At 36.9% G+C, this 9,505-nt stretch overlaps 1 long non-coding RNA gene across 1 annotated transcript; it reads left to right on the top strand.

The window, feature by feature from the left end:
- The first annotated feature begins 748 nt into the window (after positions 1 to 748).
- LOC126492520 (uncharacterized) lies at positions 749 to 9,023 on the top strand. The gene is made up of 4 exons (XR_007589618.1): positions 749 to 793; positions 1,404 to 1,497; positions 3,063 to 4,109; positions 5,109 to 9,023. It is a non-coding gene; the product is annotated as an uncharacterized lncRNA (long non-coding RNA).
- The last annotated feature ends 482 nt before the right edge of the window (positions 9,024 to 9,505 follow it).

Raw genomic sequence — 9,505 nt, 5'->3', positions numbered from 1 at the left:
ATTGGAAACATTTTTAAAATTATCAGGAAAAGTAAAAGTGCAGGTATTGATTACAATAGGAATTCGGAATAAGAAGCAAGTGATTCTTCCATGTTTCATTATTTATTTGACTTTTCAGAAAATCAAATATGAAGTTGGCCATGCATAAGCTGTGTAAGAATTGGTAGGTGGAAGTGATCGTAGCAAATAAAGAGGCAAAAAAAGTCTGAACCAAACCACAGCAGACAGAAAGTACAAAAACTACTTGCTAAATGTGAGAATAGTAGAAATTATCTGCAGAAAAAAAGTGCATTAAAACCAGTCATGTAGAATAAAAAGGCACTGGTTCATTCTGTATATGTTTAGCTCTTAACAATTTACTATATAACTTAAAGCAAATATCAAAATATTTTAGTAGAGTTGTAGTAATAAGTGCAGCTGTCATAGCAAAAAATTTACATAATTTTAAAAAGGTTAAAATTAATTTTGATTAAATGTTTAATTCACATTAGCAATTCTCAAAGAACATATTACAACCTTCCAGAAGAATTGCTAAGCACTGCTGAGTACATTGCAGAGATCTTTCTTCAGTTGGGTCAAAAGTCTGTATTTCTAACAGATCTGATGTGGGAGTGATTTCTTTCTAATCTGTTGCTTTCATTGGTTAATTAATAAAGAAACTGCCTAGGCCCATTTGATAGGCCAACCCTTAGGTGGGTGGAGTAAACAGAACAAAATGCTGGGAGAAGGAAGCTGAGTCAGGAGTCGCCATGATTCTCCCACTCCAGACAGACGCAGGTTATGATCTTCCCTGGTAAGCCAGCTCGTGGGCTGTACAGATTATTAAAAATGGGTTAGATCAATATTTAAGAGCTAGCCAATAAGAGGCTGAAACTAATGGGCCAAGTAATGTTTAAAAGAATACAGTTTCCATATAATTATTTTGGGTACAAAGCTAGCCAGGTGGCGGGACGCAGCCCATGGCTCCTAACACAACACAGATCCTTCAGTAATAGTGAAGCTGCTGACCTGGGGTTACGCCCAAGTGGAAGAGCATATCATTCAGAGGAAACGATCTAACACAATAGTTCTGAGAATGAAATCAGCATTCAATGGAGAACTCTGAGAGATGATAGGTACTTTTGTTAAACTGATTGTGATGATGACATCAGAGGTACTTGCAGGTGTTTAAACTGTATCGAATAGTAAAGTTATATGTCTGTAGCTTAACAAATATATTTTGGAAATGGAGCAATGAGGCAGCCTCTTTGTCCTAATTAAATTTAAGAAAAGGGCCTAAATCGGGAAATAAAGTCAGAGCTTGGTCAGAGTAGAGACTAAATGGGTTTGAAGCTCATTAAAAGGATTTGCATTTTGTCTAAAAGTAACGGTAATTTTATTTCTATTTTTACTGCTTCCTTGAGAGTAAATGGAAGGTGCAAGCAGAAATTACTTGGAAGGATGCTAAAGCAAAGAAGGCTTGCAAAAATGTAAAGGACTCATGAAGTAGTGCAAGTGGTAAGAAGTATTTGAATGTGGAGACAGCATAATTTTCTGATGTGAAAAAGTATAGTATTGAACAGTAGTGAAAGCAATCAATGATGATGCCAACAGCTTTATTCAGAGCAAACAAAAAGATGTAGGTTCCATCAGCTAAAATAAGGAGGGCTGTGGGCAGAGCAGATTCAGAAGTAGAGGAATGATAAGAGTTCAGTTTCAGTACTTACAGTTTCAGATTGATAAACTGGTAGGAACTATTATAATCAGATCGTATTTCTCTTTATTATGTATTTGTGAATAAATTATCTCAGTAGGATAATACTTAATTCAATTCCCATGATGAAGAGTAGCAGCAGTCCTATGAGTAAGACATTTTTACATTGTCCAGGTATGATCAACAATGTCCAGTATTGTGCTAGGTCCATATAAAGAACTTTACAAAGATTTGTTTTAAGCTCCCTTAGTGCTGCTCAGTTTAGCACATTTAATCAAGTAGCTTTGGGAGGAATAGGAGTTAGATTCTTTTAGCAATATTTTAAATATACAACCTCACTAATGATATTTTTGGTTCTCAATCTGAAAAATACCTTGATGCTTCAAGGATTCTCATTATCCTCAGTATAATACTGAAATAACTTTTATTTTCTAATTATTATGTATTGAAACAGTATGTGTTGTACACTGGTAGAAATGCTGAAACAAGGAGAGATTTTGGAAAATTCTCTAAGCAGTTGAGTGAGAACTATATAGAGAAATAAAGGATTTGAATTCTGCCCAGAGTGTTGCTACTATTATCTCCCTGTACTTTTAGCCAAGTCATGACTTCTTTTTGGGTTATAGTTCTCTTACTTGTGAAACTAAAGTTTTGGTCTCGGTAACCCCTATATTTACTCACAGTAATTATACTTCGAACAATTTCAGTTTTTATAAGCAACTCAAAGCTGATCTTTTTGTTGTTTGTTTCTCCCACCTTCCCCATGGGCCTATTTATTTAAGCAACTGGTTAAATATGAAGTGTTTGACATCCACCATTGGAACCCAATATCTCACACTATAACAACTTCCATCAGAGAGAGAAGGTCAGATTAAAAACTCAATCAGGGAAGGAACCTAAAGGCAGGAACTGAAACATAAGTCATGGAGGAATGCTACTTACTGGCTTTCTCTCCATGGCTTGTTCAACTTGATTTCTTAAAGTACCCAGACCAGTAGTGACACCACCCACAATAAACTGGGAACTCCTACATCAATCATCAATCAAGTAAATGCAACACAGGCTTGTCTGCAGGTCAATCTGGTACTGGCATTTTCTCAACTGAGATGCCATCTTTCAAAATGACTCTAGCTGGTATCAACTTGCCATATAAAATTACCCAAGATGGTATGTATAAGGCTCTGGTTTCAATTTACCATATAACAAGTACAGAAATTGCACCCATATAGACAGATAGGTATCATGGTGCATAACTGCAGTGCTAGCACAATAGAGACAGAAACAGGGAGATACTTGGGGTTCAATGGTAAGCTAGTCCTCTCTATTCTGTGAGCCAATAAGAGACTGTGTCAATATCTGTTTCTGGCAGCACCAATTACTTCAAGAGGAAGATGGGCATTGAAGAGGTTCCTTATGGAGTTGGTTAGCCACTTGGGCAAAAAACTGCTCTTTCCCGGACTGCTTAACTGGACATGCAGTACCCGCAGAGAAATGACTGCTTGCTTAACTTGCCTAAAAGTGAGACAATCCTTTCGGATTCCTGCTTCATGAAAGAGTCTGCGAGATGTTATGCAGGATACAGAAGAAGGTGACTGACAAACTGCCAATATAGGTATAACTGTCTTTGAAATTCCCTGCTTCGCTATACAATCAAAAAAAGAAAAAAGAAAAGAAAAGAAAAAGGGATTTCCTGTTTCATGGAAAAGTCTGCTAGATACTATGGGCCTGTAGGCTGAATATGGATATCCCAACAGGGCTACCAAAGAAGAACTTTGGGTAGCTGACGAGACAGCAAGATGTATCTAGAATTCAAAAACAATTCTAGAGTTTTGGAAGTTCCTTACAATGCACTTCCTGTTTACTTAGGTAATATTATATACTTCTGGAGTCTTTGATGGAGTTGAAGAATTTATAGTTATAGTTTTCCTTAGTTATGATAAAAGATAAAGTAGATATAAATATTGTAACTGCAATTCTTGCCTGATAACTATTTTGTTATATGTAATTTTACTAAGTTAAAGCCTTCCTACTTGTTTAAACAGAAAAGGGAAAAAAGGAGACTGTGTCAAAAATAAACTAAATGGCTCCTGTAGATAACCCTTGAGATAGTCTACTGGGCTCAGGTGTCATGCATATACTGTACTACACACACACACACACACACACACACACACACACACACACAATAACAGCATATAGTAAAGTGCTTATCAAGTATAAATTGGATTACTGCATCTCTCATCCTTCATCGGAGAAGATTTTTCTTGCAGTAGATGACATTCAACTGATCAACATGAAGAGAATAAAAGAGTTAGAAGTGCTCAGTCCTATGTCACACCCCTCCTCACAAGGCTTGGTGATCATCTCAGAAGGGACAGAAAGACTCAAAGAATCAGAAGAGGTGGATGACTTGAAGGTAACCATGTTTTCCAGATCCCAAAGGGAAAGGGAAGTGTGTGTGTGTGTGTGTGTGTGTGTGTGTGTGTGTATTTGATTGATTGAGACAACATTCAGGAGGCTCAAACCAGGCAATATGTTCAAACCAGACAATATGCGACAACTCAATAACCGACAAGCTCAAACCAGACAATATGCGAAATTGGAGAGTTGGCACAAAGTCCTTCTGCCAGCTGAAGAGCATTAGTATTTGATAGTTGTTAGCAGAAAGAGAGTCACTTTAGTGGTGTTACTCCTGGGCAGGCCCTATGCCTAAGAGAAGTTGGATGACTCAAATTGGAATTGAAGTTGAGTAGGTAAGGAAGCAAGGATGGAGATGGTGGATCTGGGGGAGAGGAGTGATCATGAGCAAAATATACTATATGAAACTCTCAAAGAATTAATAAGATATTATTTTAAAAGGAAATGAATAAAAGTGAGGAGTATATCATGAGTGTATACTACCAAATAAGCTCGACTTCTTCCCATTCTGGTACAGAAAACAATAAAAACGTGTAAAATTAACATCTCTCCACTTCTTCCAAAAGTCTGTCCTCATCCTACACAGTAAATCCTTGATAATCATGTTGTCCTAGGAGGATTTGAGATAAGACAAGTTTCTTTAATATAGTTAACCTTTGGAGGCTACTATCCTAGACTATTAGCTTTTTAGTTATTATCCTTTGAAGGGGGTTGCCTAATATAAGATTTCACCCGGGGGTTAATAGCCCACGCATGAATTATCTAATATTATTCATAGTGTTTACTTAAATTCTTTTAGACTTGTTTTCTCATCTTAAAGAAGAGAAACACATTGTTCTATACTATATACACATTGAATGGTCAAATAGAACTTCATAGAAAAATCACACAACACAGTAACTAGAATGTTGTAAGGAAAGATCTAATTATCTTACTCAAGCGATACCATTTGATTGAGAATCAGGTTTAAAAGGCTTTCCATGTCTCTTCTTCACAGGTGAAAAAATATCTGACCTTTTGTAAATACCATCTCATTCTCCAAAATGCAAATATCCAAAAAGAACTTACCTATGAAACCTATAAATGGGGTTTTGTATAATCTCATTATTGCGTACCTGATTTTAAAAATACTTGAAGAGTAGAAGAAACGACAATATGAGCAAAGAGGTCAAGACCATGAAGAATTCATCCACTGAAACAGTTTACTTGAGCTAATAGGAACCCACCAACTCCAGCTGGACTGGGAATGAAAAAACATAGGACCAAACTAGTTTCTCTGAATGTGGCTGACAATTGTATGACTGGGGCAGACTGAGGGGTCAGTGACAGTACCAGTAGGATTTATCTCTCCTGCATGGACTGGATTGTTGGGATCCCATTCTCTTTGGATGTATACCTTGCTCAGCCTAGATGTAGTAGGGAGGGCCTTGGACTTTCCACAAAGAAAAGTGTCTTACGTTCTCCTAGGATTAGAGGGGAGTGGGGTAGGAGGTTGTGTGGAGGGCATGGGAGGAAGGGAAGAAGTGGGAATTTGGGTAGGTATTTCTTTTTAAATCTAACAAAAAAGTAAAACAAAAATATATGAAAGGGACACAAAAAGAAAAGGAAATTTATTTTATCAACTGTGGAAGAGCTTGTTAGGCTGGCTTGGATGATTGGCGAACCCACTTCCAAGAAGGAACTATAGCTAAGGCAAATACTCAGGAGTAGACAGTGCAGGGATATTGGGATCTGTGACTTAAAAGCACGTACCTGTCAACATAATTTGATAATTGCAAAAAAAGTAGACAAAAATCTCCCTGTAACAGCTTAATAAGTATATGCTGCAAACACACATAGATATCCAACTGTACTGGATTTAACTGTGTAAACAACATTGAATCTCATTTAGAGATGGGTAGATTTCCTCTAATTTAGAATTTCTTACTGATCACTTTCCGTTATTAGAAAAGAGGGACTGCCTTGGTTTAAGTAGCACCTACTTAGGTTATGGCTGCCTAATCATATGCAAATGAAAATCAGATAAACTCCACCCTCACACAAGGCATCAGCAGGGGGTCAATTTCCAGCCTGGAAATAATAACCTAACAAGTGCGCTCTCCCCTGGGGTGGTAGTCCCCGGCTGCCACAGGCACGTTTTGCCTCTCTCCAGATGGTGTGCCTTTGGAGCTGCTCTTGGGAGGTCATTAACCTACAGAGGGGACATTTGGTGCCTTTTGCTGTTTTACTTAAGAAGGCACAGAGATGAGTTTTAAGTGAGAGCATTGCTTGTTTCGCTTTCCAGACTGGATATGGGTATAACGAACTTCCCCCGACTCTAAATCCAGGGATCTAACTGAAAAGCAAGGCTCAGGGCCTGAAGGTGGAACTTTTCATGAATTCACCTGGATCAAAGTGGCAAATTTAGAGTGATAACAACTATGCTAAAGTGGGGGAAAGTAGTGTCCATTCTTCTCTGAAACCATTTTAATTACCTAGTCAACCATATATTCATTTTACAGAAGTACATTATGTAAATTCATGGCTTAAGACACACAAAACAACTCTAGGACCTGTGAGGTAAATTGAACAAATTATGTCCCATTTTTAAGATTATCAGTCTGAGGTTTAGGGAAATTAAATAACATATCCACAAATGTATGGTTAAGCCAGAACTAGAGTTACAGCATACCAATTTCTGTCTATTTTAGACTTTAGTCTGTGAAGAAATTCTTCATCTTTCCAAACAGAACTGAGGGAAGAGATATTCCACTCTTTCAACTTAACATCACTTCCCCCGCTTATAAGAGTTGAAATTTGCTCTTTCATTCTGTTTGTCTATTTCCAGAGCTCGATATTTCATAGTTATAACTGAGATTTAGCATAAAGAGTTAATGAAGTGGTAAAAGGTCATGTGTTCTGATCAGTACATAATTTAGAATTTGAAATCCTAGGGGAAAGGTCCAAAATTTGGTGGGTTTTTTTTTCTTACAAAGAACCATTAAAAGGGATGAACAAAAGGATATTGATAACTATTATAAAAAGAAGAAATTTGAAAAATAATAATAAATCACTCATTTTGCCTATGAGCCATCTAAGTAATATAGCCAGACTCTTGTCTATGAAAACTACATGGAAAAATCCTTTACTACTGCTTGGTTCACCATGTGCACACACATACACACACATACTCAGACTTACTCCATCAATCTTCTCTACCAGTAGATTTATTTTCAATTTTTTGATTTTACATTCCAACCACAGTTCTTCATCCTACCCCTCCTTCAGCACCCTCATCTCCCCTCCAACACACCCTCCATCCACTCCTTCCAACAGGTAAGGGCTCTCGTGGGGAGTCAACAAAGTCTGGCACATTAAGTTGGAGCAGGACCAAGTCCTTTCCCCACTTCAAAAAGGCAGATTATGGCATCCCACCATAGGGAATGGGCTCCAACAAGCTAGCTTAAGCACTGGTAGAGCTCCTGGTCCTACTGCGAGGGGCACCTCAGATAGTTCAAGCGTCACCACTGTCACCCATATATGGAGGGCCTAGTTTGGGCCCATGGGGGCTCCACAGCTGCTGGTCTAGAGTTCATGATTTGCCACGAGCTTGGTTCAGCTGTCTCTGTAGATTTCTCCATCATGATCTTGATCTTTCTTGCTCATATATTCCCTCCTCCCTCTCTTTGATTAGATTCCCAGAGCTCAATCTTGTGCTTGGTTGTGAATTTCTGCATCTGGTTCCATCTGTCCATCTGCTCCTTCCACCAGTAGATTTTATATAATCTATTCAGTAACATAGATCAAACAATTAAGACTTATCCCTCATTCATTTTCTCATACCCACATTCAATTTATCACCAAGTCCTATTGTTTCTGTATATCCAAACTGTAACCAGAATCCAACAATTTCTTATCACCACAATAACTACCTCACTTCCATCTTTTCTCTTATTACCTCTATCCCACAGACAGCAGTGCACACCATACACACCACTTAAAGCTTTTCACTATCTTCCCAATATACTCTGCATACTCACTAGACTCTACAAGTCCTAGCTTTTTACCTACCATTCACAGTTCCATATCATGTAATACCCCCACATGCTCAACATTCTTCAATTATACTGACGTTGTTCCCCTTATATGTAATCTCTTGTTCTTTGTATCGGTTATGCCTTTCTACATATCCTTAATTTATACATTTACAAAGTTTCTTATTATTTAGATCATCTCTAAAACCATTCATTCTGAAAACTCTGCATTCATCGTCTCAGTGATTATTTCCTTTCTATTGTTTTCTACTATTGTCCATTATATTACTTCATTTTATTTATATCATATTACTTAATAGTCATCTGATTTTTGTTTGTTTCATTTATATATTTTGTCTCTTTTTTTCCAAAATGTAAGCCATGTTAGAGCAGAGACCTCTTGTTAAATTAATGCTATATTCTTGAAATGTCAAACATATTTGAATATACACACTGTAAATTCACAGTGTACATTAATTGACAGAACGAACGAATGAACAAATTATAGCTTGAAGAGAGGCCATTAATTATCAAGTGAAGGCAGCAGTAACATCCTGAATGACTGTAGCTGACTAAGCTACATATTACACAAGGATATTCAGATACTCTCCTTTCAGTGTGGAAAAAAATTTATGAAGGATTATCAACTTGTTGGTTAGTTTGTAAAGGTGTTCTCTTCTTTAGAAAGAAATAGAGATAACGAAATAGTCTCCTTGTTTCGATACAGCCTTTCTTAAAGTCCTTGCAAACATAGATTTTTTTTAAATCTCTCTCTATATATTCCTTTGCCACGAAGTATAGTATGATTTGTTGCTAAAAGTGCTAGTAAACTAATCATATTTACTAAGTTCCTGAGACTGCTCTCTGGGTATCATGATTAAAATTTTCATATAAATTAAGGATGCTTTTGTTGCATTATTGTCAATATTTAAAAATCTTTAAAAATAAATATTATCATAAGCTCTGGTGAATTAATTTTTAGTAATTAGGTTGAGTATTATGGAGTGGGTCCTTTTAGTGATGCTAAATATAGTGCATTGGTAAAATAGAGGTGTCTGCTTACATGGTGTCCTCACAAACTTTCTCATGAACCAATTACATTAATATGATTATGCTATTTATGGCAAAGACCAAGATAATTTATTTAAAGGCATTGCAGCTCTTAGAGGTAAGAGAGCTAAGTTTAGTAGGATAATCTAATCACCCTAAGCAAAAAAGAGATAATAATGTAGATTTAATGAAAAAGTTATTAGAATACTACTCAGCGGTAAAAAACAATGACTTCTCGAATTTTGCATGTAAATGGATGGAAATAGAAAACACTATCCTGAGTGAGGTAACCCAGACCCAAAAAGATGAACATGGGATGGTTTCTTGAGAT

Source organism: Alexandromys fortis, unplaced genomic scaffold (genome assembly GCF_014885135.2).
Source record: "Alexandromys fortis isolate MF-2015 unplaced genomic scaffold, M_Fortis_MF-2015_v1.1 scaffold_251, whole genome shotgun sequence".
In the NCBI taxonomy this organism is placed as follows: Eukaryota; Metazoa; Chordata; class Mammalia; order Rodentia; family Cricetidae; genus Alexandromys; species Alexandromys fortis.
The sequence above is the reverse complement of the archived record's forward strand: the minus strand, read 5'-3'. Positions and strand labels throughout refer to the sequence as shown.